The sequence below is a fragment of the Pinus tabuliformis genome, chromosome X (genome assembly GCF_031772625.1).
Source record: "Pinus tabuliformis cultivar Carrire ecotype Pingquan chromosome X, CPIR1, whole genome shotgun sequence".
In the NCBI taxonomy this organism is placed as follows: Eukaryota; Viridiplantae; Streptophyta; class Pinopsida; order Pinales; family Pinaceae; genus Pinus; species Pinus tabuliformis.
Window position 1 is genome coordinate 268,394,116 of NC_142308.1, and position 13,974 is coordinate 268,408,089.

Below are 13,974 nucleotides of genomic sequence, written 5' to 3' on the forward strand. Positions count from 1 at the left end.
ACTGTTTCCGCTTGGCTAAGAGCTCGTCTTCCTCAGATGTAAGGAAACAAGTTAACAACCCAAGACCCAAAGACATCTGGTAGGAGTGAAAGCTTGCACCCTTTCGGACCACCAGCAAGTTATTCGAGGTGGTGTGGTTTTCCTTGAATAAAAATGATAAATCAACTTGCATTTGCGAATAACAACCAATGATGGTTTTCATCACTACTTGTTTGACAGAGTTATTTAAACTATGGTGAAGCTCGTTTTCCTGTGTTGTTTGAAATGGTCAACGAAACATTTTGAAATTGACATGTATAATATGATAACACCCAAACCCAAAAACACGAATAAGTACATAGATACATAATTATAATATAAAAATAAGAAATAGGTGGCAAGGTTCGAGAGGTCCTCCACAGAGGACGAAGGTGATGGGGATTTGTCCCATAAAACAATGGCTTTGGCATAATTACATTATGAATTGGACTCGGGAAGAAAATATCAAAGCTTACTTATCGCATGAATTGTCAGGCATTTCTCCGTTGGTGAAGCATTGGGCCATCAAGATTTCAGAGGATTAGTCCAAGCTTCAGCTTACAACGCTATGTGTTTCTTCTGCAGATTGAACAATAGATACAACTTGCAATATTTTAAAATATTAAAAAAATCAAATTTTCATATAGTTAGTTTGAGTTCCACAACCTAGGTGGCCAACAATCTTTCGAATAGAGGCTTGTATAAGGATAAAATAAGCACAATAATCCTCATCTTTAATAGAAAGCATACCAAAAGGCGAGTGTGCATCGAGCCTAGATTACTCATCTTGCCACTCCCATGCCTTATTGTATTTACCTAATGACATTATGCTTTACAAGATAGTTCCAACTCTAGTTTCGTAAAGACAAAATAGATTGTTTAAGGAAGCCTCTAGTTTGAACACACACTGATCTAGTACCAACGCTGCTAACGACAAAGTTGTACAAAGTAAGCGTAGGTTCCTTCTTCACTAATTTATGATAAATCCACAAAACTACGCATGATTCACAAGCTTCACACCCCACTGCCAAATTATTTAAACATGAAGCGACAAGAAAGAAGAAGTCTCAGAGAAATAAAGAAGTCATCGAGTTTTGTATGTCCAAAACTCAAAAACACTGAAGTCAGTATATAACCTTCACCTTGAATTGTATATCAATATGTGTGAGTATCCGAGTTGGATTCTCTTACCTTCTTCCTTGCCAAAGTAAGATGAAACCCAACGAAGTCGTTTACACCATCCCCAGGCATATTAAATGACATGTACTTGGGCGTCCACTCTATAAATGGATTTTAACGGAGCAGGTATCACTCGCCATTTGCTGATATGTTCTCGACAGGAGACGAAGGGTGTAGGAGGAACCTCCCCTTTAAAAACACCCTCAGCGTAATAAAAGTGAGTAAATATGTTTAATTTTTATATTATTTAAATTATAAATTTAATATTAATAATTTAAATATAAAAATTATGATGTTTTTAATAATTTTCTAAAATAATTAAGTGTGGGTTTATTCATTGATCTAAGGAATATAAGTGTGGGTTTATTCATTGATCTAAGGAATATTTATAGTTGTCTTGGTAAATTAGTTATAATTGAGGACTCAAACAAAAACTTCATTTGACAATTGCATTACGGCACCTCTTCTCCTGATCCATGGCTAAAAGTCAAATTTTTGGTGAATATGATTAAAATTAATCTCTCCCTTAAGTGAAAATATGTCTCAAAGAATGGAAGGAGCTCTGGAAACCTTTGTGGGGTTAGGGTTTTTTTCCTAGCTGCCCAATCTTTGCTTTGTTTGTGTGGATTTTCTGCAGATCATTCAATGGTGAATCCTTGTGATGGTGAAAAAGACAGTTTCTTTTGTAGGTATGGTTGTGAGTGAAGCTAGCTCTTCTTTAGTTTCATAGATCTCTATGCTAAAATTTGGCTCTTGTCTTCCAATGGTTCAAGAAAGTCCTTCCCTCATTGTTCCTGTGGATCAAGAAGCTTTCTGTTGTGAAAATTGTTTTTTGGAGAATGGCTTGATTTGCAGGTTTAATGGGTACAGATAGCAGTTGGTTGATTTACGCAGATGGATCTTTGAAACTTGGACGAACTTAACATTTACCCTATGGCTCAAGTTTTTTTTCGATGTGTTTTTTAATAATATAGAGGACAAGAAGGCCATTTTTGAAGTTGGGTCGTGGTTTTGGGGTAGTGTTGGTCTCTTCATGTAGCACTGGACTCCCACTTTTGATCTGATAACGACATCAATCTACACAACCCTAGTTTAGGTAAGGCTTCTGAACCTTCCCTTGCATTTCTGGAATCTTACATCGCTTTCCTCCATTGGGAATGTGTTGGGAAAGTTTTATCGTCGTTGTTCTAAAATAGAAAAATATTACAAGACTACTTATGCTCGCATTTGTGTGGAGATGGACTTCAATAAGGGTTTTCCCATGGAGATTAATTTGACAACTCCAAACTATGTTTGGGTCCAAAAGCTCGACTATGAGAATATTGCATTTTGGTGCAGAGAATGCTATGAAACAGGGCATGTAATTAAAATTGCCCCAAAAATTCTCACAGTAGCAAAGACAGGACAAAACCCCGAAGGCCCAAGTGGTGGGAAGAAGCGAAAGGTGATCACTATACGATATACAAAGAGGAAGAGCTTCAGGGCAAGAAAGAACCAGAAGATAAGAAGGAAGCAAATAAGGCCAAAGAAATCGCATCTACGATATCATAATATAAGTAGGAAAAATTGTAGGCCAATGTGGATCCTTCGGTTGCCAGTAAGGATTCCTCTCCTCGAATGCAGCATTAGTGGAAAAGCAGCAATGTCTTGTGGAAAATTGATCTTTGTCGAAAACCACAAGGAATAATGTTGAAAATGAAACTTCTTGGGTAGATCACACGGATGAGGAAGATCTCAAGAATATTATTGTACACTTTACGAAGAATGATCGGTCTGAATAAGAAGAAAATGGGGTCAGACTCAAGTTGGGAAGAGAGGAAAAAGTTTTTCACCAAAAAAAACAAGAAGTCAGAGTTGATCAAAATAAAATTTGTGAGAAATGGAATGTAAATGTGTCTAGATATTGAGGAATTTTTAGAAAAGATTTACTTGGAAAGGGATTAACATTTTTGTGTCATTTGGAACTTTCTTAAAGGTTTGGATTGAGCCTTCGTGCTCAATCTCAAATACGCAAGCCTTGGATATCTTTGAAACATGTAAATGGTTCTAGCCATGTATCTAGTTGTTTTAATATAAATGTTATCCATTCTGTTTAAAAATAAAAATAAAAAATCTCTCCCTTAGGTAGGCTTCTTTGATGTTCTCCTATCTAACAATCCTTTTGCAAATGCATTAGCTTCCCAAGCAGTCGGGTATCCCACCTAAACCCTGAAGATAAATTCACAAGTGTCTTTCCTTCCCATACCATGATACCTCATGATGCCATATGCATTAATGCATGTGTGTGAGATGTCATGGTTAACCTACAGGTAGTTGCAATTTGTTATTAAAACCATCATTATTAACATTGGATTGCCTTGTCTCCCCAATGCAATGAGAAAAGTAATATACTTTACAACCATGGTGAAGTGTTAGTACACGATCTTGGGCTTGATTCTAGCATCCTGTCACACGTGGCCCTTTCCTCTTATGGTAATCAAGTGCCTCAAACCATGCATGTAGAGTTGGTTTCGAGATTTGGCAGTCACTTTACTTTATTAAGAGGCCCCTGCAATGGCTTATAACAGGGGTAAGGACCCCTAGGTTTTCATTACCGAAATTACAAAGTTTTAGGAGAGTATATGCTAGTTACATGTAAGAGAGGATGAACTAGTGGCCCAGTTAGCTACTACGATGGACATTTTGATTAAACATCATCTTCAACTCCAATGCACCGAAGATGAATTGGGTTCTTATGTCCAATCTCATTTGAAGGGTCTACAACTCACTAGTTAGGAGAGAATTCAACCTCCGTAAAAAAAGTCAACTCTCCAGCCATTATGGCCTTAGTTAATTTAGTTAAATTACATAGGCTCTTTCTCTCAGACTTAAAACTCTATTACAATTGATGAGCCACTCTAAAGCCCCTCCTCAAATTAATTCTTCGTACCATTTAAATTTTATTTATTTTTATAACTTTCTTTAAAATGTAAACTTGCTATTTCCCCTAATTTAATATAGCTAAACTTGAATATAACATAAATGATCTAAAAAATATTGTTTTACTCAAAATTCGTGTAACACTTAGTTAGACATATTTTGCTTACTAAAATTTTCTAATTATAAATAATTATTTTATAAAAAATAATAAATATAATATTACATTTTATTATCTATTTCCATATTGTATATAAAATCTTCAACGAAGAAAATACAATTTTCTTTTTAATCGTATTATTATTTTTATTCTACTATTTCATTTTATCACTTTTGTTATTTTAATATAAAAAATATTACCTATTCACCTTTATCTTTTTGACCCTTATTTTATTTTTTGCGTTAAAATTGTAAATTTAAGTTATTGAATTTAGATAATTTTAATTTTTAAATTTTTTAAAAATCTAAAATATATTTATATATTTAAATCAATGTAATTAATTAAAAATTACAATCTTATAAAAAAAAATTAAAATATAAAATATATTTGTTGTTATTGAAATGATGACTTTTAGCATCTCAAATTTATTCTTCATTGCTCTTAACTACATGTTAGTTGAGATGTAATTGCATTTTTTCCTTCCTTCCTATTGAGATTTTGGTTTACGTGGTTATTTATTTCGTTCCTTTTTTATTGACATTTATTTTTAATAGAGTGAGTCATTTTGTTTTTTTTTTGGGTTGATAAGTGGGTGAATCCTGAAAATCACGCTTACCCTGTCGCTGAGAGGCCATGACTCAGGGGCATCTAAGCCGTCAAAGTCACCTGGGGATCGCACCCGGCCTGAGCCGCACCAGCGGAAACCATGCTGGATTTTTTGGTATCAACGAGACTAGAACCGGTGACCTTTGCTTACGGAGCGCCTTAACAGTGGATTCCTTCACCGACTGTTCTAAATCTCTTTGATGAGTGAAGTCATTTTGTTATTATTCCTTCTTTATTGACATTTATTTTTAATAGAGTGAAGTCATTTTAGTATGTGGTTATTTATTTTGGAATGTGATTTTGTAATTTTTAATATTATATATATATATATATATATAATTTAACTTTTTTAAGTATAAGATTAGATTAATAATTTATAGATAAATTATGTATAATCAATTATTAATTAATTTACTAAAAATAAATATATTAAAAATTGAAATTTGAATTTAAGTAGAGAATTTAATTAGAGTCGCTCGAATTATATTTATTTAATTTGTTCATAGTTTATCTGTAATTCATATTTTTTTTGTTTGCTAATATATTTGTGATTTGGAAAATAGTTTGTGGTCGAAGAAACAACAACTCAGGGGCATCTAAGTCATTAAAGTCATATGATGATCGCACATGTCTTAGGTCACACCTACCCTTAACATGGATAGACTTTTTTTAGTGTCGCCTCCCAATTTATCACGAGTTTTGAACCTTGGGTGTCTTACATAATGAAACCTTAGAATCCAATCATGCTAGCAGGATTTGACATTTTTTTTAAAGAAAGACAAATGGTGGACTTTGATTTACTTATTGTGAAAGTGTCACAAGACCATTTTTAATATGGTCTCTCTTGATGTAACAACACATTCAACCACTATCTCAAGGTGTCCCATGACTTTAGGTTTAGGCTCTTATGGAAATTGAGCCTTATCTAATGGTGAAAAACATCTTACCCTCTATGATTAAATCTGATTTGTCTCCCTTCGACAACCATTTTCTGGTGGGTATCATAATTCGCATGCGGAGAGTTTGTATGGGGATGGAGGTGGCGGCCCTCAGAGAGAGAGTTGGGCTCTCCACATGGCTCCATATGGGTCACGCGCGGCACATCCTAGGCTCACACCATGGGAGCCACCAACCCAAGTCTCATCGTATTAAATGTTGCATGCAAAGTGTTAAGGGTTTTGTTTGGGTCATCCATTTTGTTAACACAACCTCTCTTGTTTGCACAGGCATGGAGCACCTCTCCCATGGCAAATTGGTTATGGTAGGACATTTCACTAACAACAGTGGAATGTTCATTTATGACCTCATTTTGGGTCACTACTTTGGGATAGAAAAAACTTGGAGTTTGCAGTACACTTGGTTATTGCCAAGAGAATTTGTAGAAAACATGTTTTAATTATGGTGGTCATTACTTTACACGGACAGCTATTTATATAAACTTCTTCATTGGCTTGGGGCAGCAGAAAAATGGTTATCATGTGGTTGACATTCTTCAGTTGTAGAGGTTATGTTGTTGTTCATGGTCTCGTCCTCAAGGGGCCGCAGCGAATGATAGGCTAAATAAGTTGGTTATTTTCTTAATTCTTAAATTTCACGTAGTAGTTCAGAACTCTCCCGTATTGCAACGTTGGGTACTCATACTCCCCTTAACTCGTTATTGTTGGAAACTAAGTTGGTTTTAGGACTTGTATTTGCTCTATCTATGGTGTCCATGTTATTTGTGTTATTTTTACATAGTTCTGGGTCGGGTCCCTTATTTGAAGTGATCGTGGTACTTCCTTCGGCGACTTCCTAGATTTCTGACCTAGCGGGCATTTCGTTCAATTGCCCAGTGTTGGTATGTGGTGTATGGTATCAAGGAAATTTCTCCATCTGGTTATCATAGGTATATTGCCTTCTATCACCCTTTGCTCCTTCAAACCACTCAAACCTTGTCACGCTCTAGTATTCAAGTTCTATGGGTCTCAGTGAAGTTATTTTGTTGTGAGGTTTTGTCTATTAGAGGGAAATCGATCTTATGCGACTATAATCAATTCACATTACTCAAAGTAGCTTGTCAGTGACAAAGTAGCATTATTTTAGGGTCACTCTTCCTACTGGTGGTTATCCTCAAATTATTTGCTTCGTCTCTACAAGGGTGTCTTTATTTGGGGGTCAAAAGCCATTTACTCTTTCAGTCGTTTTGTGTATCCGTCTTGTGTCTGGTCAGTCCTTTTAGGGTGGTCAACAACTGCTTATTCTCTCAGTTGTTTTCAGTATTGGTCTTGTGTCTTGTTGGTAGGTTACCTATGGAAATGGCACCATGACAACGGCTTCTCTGTCATTGGGGAGGTGCTTCGGGGGCATCTTCATCCAGACACCATCAGTTGTTTGGTTGGGAATCAATAGCTAAGTTTTTTTATGTGGTTCACGTGGAAGTTAGAAAGGAGATTCTGCATTCGGAAGTAAGGGAGTTTGGGGATCAAATATACCATTCTGATTCTGAAATTGGTGGCAGTTCTTTGAAATGGGTTCCCGATTCTGGAAATACATGAAGATAAGACCCTACACTGACAGATGGAAACATTGCTTAGTATGGTAATTCGAGACAAACAAGTAGACAACTACAAGCTCTTTGTTGGACAAGAGGATATCAAGAGAATTATGAGGGATATTAGATATGACCTCGATGATATAGTGGTCAGATTAAATCGAGTGGAAATATTTGTGGTTTCTGACTTAGGGACATAATCTAATGATCATGAGGATGAGGAGCAATGATCAATGTTCTACCTTTGAACATTACAGATGAAAACTCTCCTCCTCTCTCTCTTGTTGGAAATACTAAGAGGGGGGTGAATCAGTATTCCTTATCAATTAGCACTTTTAAATCTTTTAGAACATTAATTAATCTTCAATTATTATTAATGTTTATGCAGTCAAAACAGTAAATGATAGAACACAGTAGGCACAAGAATTTAGGTGGAAAACCCCCTCCAGGTCAAAAACCACCGAACGCTTTTCCAATAAATTCTTTAATCTCCAGCCCCAACTAAAATGAAATTTACAACTATCTAGAATTCTAGAAAAGTATTCTTCTCCAACTCCCACTGGAAGGACACCCCAATGCCCTAGTTTCTTCGGTAATCAACTAAATGGATGCCCCAACATCCTAGACCAATCTACCACCCTGAAGTGTTCACAGGCTCCAACTTGTAGGCAACTTCATGCACCTGCCTAGCACCTCCCTACCACCCTATAATGACCAGAAATGAGACAAGAGTGTGGACTCCCATACCAGGGACAATGATCCACGATACAATATGATTTACAATGATTTTCTTGTACTTGACCAATTACCCAATCACACTATGACCTGCTACCTAACCATGACATCATCCAACAATGACTCCTATACCTCCTAACAATGCCTCTTCAACTCTAGGAAAATTGACTCTTTTACAATAATAACTCTTTTACAATTTTACAATGATGATATTTTACAATACTGACTCTTGACAAGAACTGATGCTTGACTTGACACGACTTCTTGGATCACTTGCAACTGTTGAGGTATTGTCATGCTTTCTTCAAGTAATGGTACTTTGGCGCTGCACGCCCTTCTAGTATGTGTCTGAATTGTCCTAAAGTGTCCTCCTTCCTGCACATGCATTAATAAACAAGACCCAAACCAATACACAAACAAAATACTTACATTGTCCTGCAAAACATATGTCAGAGAAAATTTCACAATTTAAAATGTAAATATTGATTTAACATACCTTGTTGTAGCAGATTACCATTGACTATGGATGTGTGGTCCTTGCTAGTTGCAGTGGTATTTTGAATTCATACTGTGACACTACCATACAACTATGACAATCCTATCACCTAACAGAAACAATCCCTCTAGACACAACTTAACATAATCAGATTGTACAACCACCTATCTTTAGCTACCCTTCGACAACTCTATCACCAAAGGTAGTTGTCATACTTTTGTTGAAGTAATCTTGTAGTAATGAAGGCCTGACTGTTGATGTCCTTGTAAGAATGAGACTTTTTTTAGGTGAAACCAGTCTTCCTTTGTTTTCCTTGTAGCAATCATAAAATCAACAAAAGGACCTAAGCCGAGACCTTCAAGATGCTTGTCATTTTTAACTGCACTATTCAGCCTTATAGTCTTCAATATTTGCACTTGTCGTCACTGTACCCTTTCAGATTTCATTGTCTAGTCCTTGACTTCACTTCCTCGACTACCACAGTTCTAACACAAGTATGTTGCTTCCCTTCGTGGCTATGTCTTATGGGTGTCCTCTACTTCTTCATTATGATGACGAGGAGATAGAGTTCATCTAAGACTTCTGAGATATATGTTTTATCTTCTTTGTTGAGTACTCAAAGATACTCAAGTTTTGTTCCAAGTCTGATTATGTGAATGATCTTTAGAAGTCTGCCAAATGTAGAAGAATGACGCCAGCGAAGACAAAACGTGCCTCAATCACAAGAGGTATGTCATTGTATATTACAGGGTTTTGTTTACTTCAAGGTCTGTGTGTATTGCCAAAAACAATGGATCTAATCAAGCACTAATAGGGCTACACATGCCTCATGTAAGCTTCCAACAAAAGGACCAAACCCCATACAATAAGAAAGTAAACCCTACCTCTTAAAGTGGCTCAGAAACCCTCACGATGCATCGGGACTAGAACAAATATGTAAAAAGGTAAGCCATATTCACAAAAGAAAATACAAACTTACCTGGTTACAAGCAAGAACAAAATGGATCCATAAATACATAATTTGTTGACTGTTGTGTACTTATTTGTGCCCTAGATGAGGGTCGAAAAAGAATAGCAAAGCAGCGACAAACTAGACCTTGTTTTCTTTTATAAAAGGCCCTATATTCACAATGAACTTGTGCCAATCCTCTAATCAAACCCTCGTTGATGTGTCATCTTCATAATGCGGATTAATCTCAATAAATCCCAAGTAGAAATGTGTCAAACAGCAAACGAAATTCTTAATCGGAAACAGACCTTAACCCTTCCTAAAATACCTGCGTTAAATTCCCTAGGGTCACAACAAAATTTCAAAGCTATAGTATTGAAAAATGCATTGACTAATTGAGTTGTATGAGGAATTTTTTTATAGAAATTGGATAAACCAACGCTCCCCGTGTGTTTTTCGACATGGACTAACCGCCTCTCGTGGATCCTTATCTCTGGCGATGCAATCGTTGACTAACACCTGCTGGTTTTGGTCTAAGGGCAATCATGATTCCCAACAAGTGGTATCAAAGCGTAGGTCACAAGTTCGATACACACCCGGCTCGCGTTGGGGGGGAGATTGTTGGACATTGGATAAACCAATGCTTCCCGTGTGTTTCGCGACATGGACTAACTGCCTCTCGTGGATCCTTATCTCTGGCGATACGATCGTTGACTAACTCCTACGGGTTTTGGTCTAACGACAATCGTGATTCCAAACATCTCCAGTGATAATTTTGGAGTAATATGTCCATTATGTCTATTTTTTGCACACTATGTTTATGGTCTATTTCCAGTCGTTGGTAGCAACCTACTTCTTTTTGTACTCTCTATACTTTGTTCTATCACATTTTCTATAGGCTTCATGTTAATCTTTTGGGTATGGTTGTCATAGTGCTATTTTGCTTTCAAATGTAAATCCAAGGTTCTCACATTTATGTACCTTGGCTCAAAGACTATCTCAACAATCTTTTGAGTCAGCGAATGTGTTGGTTATCCTAGAAATGACCCAAGAATCTTTAGTATGGACATGAAGTTTTTATCTATGTAATCATTTTTGTTATCAATAAAAATCTATGGATGAAATTTGCATTATTGATTATTTTTCTTTGGATATATAATATATATCTATATCTATATATATATATATATATATATATATAGATATATTTCTGTTTTTATTTTATTTTTATTTATATATATATATATATATATATATATATATATATATATATATATATATTGACTTGTGTATATTTTTGTTTTATTTTATTTATTTTTCCATTAATTATTTTTATTTTATTTCTATTAGTTATTTTATTTATCAAAATTATGATCTTGTCTCGATTAGGGTCTTCACTCATTTTTAGTATTTTTTACTCCCCTCCTTTAAAGTTTGACTTTGATTATTTATTTATTTATTTATTTATTTTAAATATTATTTCTCAAAACTAGTTGTTTAATATAGCAGTTACTTATAATATTTGTTTTTAATAAATTAATAAACTAATATCACAGTTTAAATATTATTTTTCAAAAACTAGTAACATTTGGTTTTGATAAATTAATTTAAATATTATTTTTCAAAACTAGACATTTAATATAACCATTACATATTAATATTTTAATAAATAAACTAATATCATTATTTAAATATTATTTTTCAAGAACTAGTAATATTTGGTTTTAATAAATTAATTTAAATATTATTTTTCAAAAACTAGTCGTTTAATATAGCATTACCTATTAATATTTTTAATAAATTAATGAAATAATATCATTATTTAAATATTTTTTTCAAAAACTAGCCATTTAATATAGCCATTACTTAATAATATTTGTTTTTAATATATTAATAAATTAATATTATAATTTAAACATTATTGTTCAAATATAGTTGTTACTTGAAATTATGTCTCTACATTGCTCTCTATTTAATCCTTTGCCATGGTCTGCCTCTTCATCTGGTCCTAATGATGAACCACACTTGTTGGTTCCAAACACGTGGGCCAAAAAATTCTCTCATGTGATTTCTACCAAAAGACTTTGTTTAATTCATTATGGATCATAGAAGCTTGAATACAGAAAATAAATCTATTCTCTTTAAATTATTTATAAACTATAAATTAAATTTATTTTATATTTTAAAATAATTTATTTTATTTTATATTGGGTTGGCGCTCTCCAACCCAATATAGTAGAGATGTTGTAATATTTAACATTTTGACTTGGCCCAAAAAACAACAAATAACATGAATGATAGAGACGCTGTAATGTCTTGTTTAACATTTTGATTTTGTCAAAATTAAATTAAATTTTAAAATAATAATAATTATTATATTTATAATTAATTATAATTAATAATTACACCAAATTAGATTCATGAAATCTCTTGAGATGTAAAAAAATCTTTAAAAAATCTTTAATATGTATATATAATATAAAATAATTTCTTTCCCGTTTGATAAATCCAAAATTAAAATGAATCTAATAAAATAAATATCCTTGTGCACACCATATTTTTTTAAATAATAAAATAAATGTGAGAAAAAGCGATTTTTTTTAAATAAGATGTATGTATATAGTTTTATCTTTGTCATTTCAATCGGAGACAAACTCTTGAACACAATGTAACGTGACCAACACGAATTAACTACTAGGAAGTGGGTGCTTTCATAGATTTTTTTTTAATAGGGACGTGTGACTATTTTGTCTACTTTAGAAATTATGATTTTTTTTATTTATTTTTAATCGACAACGTATTTGTTAGCGGTATGTTAGTCTGTCAGAATTTGACATTAACAATGTTTTTTATATTTTCAAGAGTTACAAGATGTCTGTTTGACTTGGTGATTCACTTCAGCAAGTTATGATTTAAAGTCTCTATCAAATGCCTCGTTTTCTGTTTGTACTACCACCTCTACCATGTCAATTTCTGTTTACTAACATTTGAATAAGAGAAATAACAACTTTTTGCTTCAATTCTTCTTTTTTTTCAGCACGAAAAAAGCTATATAGATATTTTGTATTAATCAAAAAACAGAAACATGTACATCATTATAGTTATGGCATCTGTTCTGGTAGGAGAAAAATAAAACCATAGACCTCATGGTGACGGATATGTGTATCCAGATCAAAAATACTGGTACATAGAGTGTGAAATATAACATCGGACATATCTTCGAATAGATTCAATGGGCCAATGTATAGTATGAAAAACCACATATGTGTGAGATATAAGTAGGGGAAACAGAAATCTTATCTGATTGGCATCACAAAATAGTGAATTGTGTACCCGTCATTGAGAAATCTTGGATCTGGCAGGTGTAGTTGTCCACAGTAATCTGCAGCCTCCATATGCCCTGCGGCGATGTAAGTCCCTGCTTAGACAAAATGTCTGCTCTTCGATTTTTTCCTCTGGCAATGTGGGAGATGGTGTAGTCCTTCCTGCTGAGCCACCAATCCTCAATCCTGTTTAACCAGCCTGTAAGGTGTATATTTCTGATTCGACTTTTGGATAGAACATGATCGATGGTGACTTTGGAGTCTCCAAAAATGTGTAGGTTTTTTATGCCAAGGAAATCAGAAAAAGCAATGAGACCAACTAAGGCCATAATTTCCGCTTTGCTGTTTGTACCGGGACCTCTATTCCAATGGATATCATAAGATTGTCCTTCTTCTGGAGTAATGTGAATCCCACAGGCACATATGATGTCCATAGGTTCTTTGACTTTCAATCTTAATTTAATTTAGTTTGAAGAATATATTTTGATAGTCATAACCTAACGAATCGATAAATCAAGATACAATTTTTCATGGATTTAATTTCTTACCCAATTACTTCAAACAGTGTGCATATAAATGGGGTGATTATATGTTGCTTCTTTTTTTTTCCTTTGGTTTTTGTTTTTCTAGTAAGAAAATATCTGAGCATTTTTTTTTATGTTTTAGTGACGGTAATGAGTGTAAGTTAGATGGTGCTCATTATAATGTTTAACTTAGTAAAGATATCTAATGAGTAACACAATAGAGATAATCAATGTGAGTGTTGGTTTGAGTTATTTTCTTATTTTTGTTGTAGTTTTTTTAAGAAAGAAATCAATTTCACTCAAAACATTCAACCACTCAAATTTACCCAGCTTGAAGGTAGAGTGAGGTCTGTTACACATCAATTTGTCACTGTGACACTTGATCAATTTATGGGTATTTTTACCATTCGTGAACATGTTTGATTGAACTCGCTTAGAAGTCAACAACCAAAAATATCTTGAAGAATATGGGAAATTTGGGAAAAATAGTTGCTTCACCTTGTTAAGTATCACATGCGCTGATTTCCTAGATATTTCT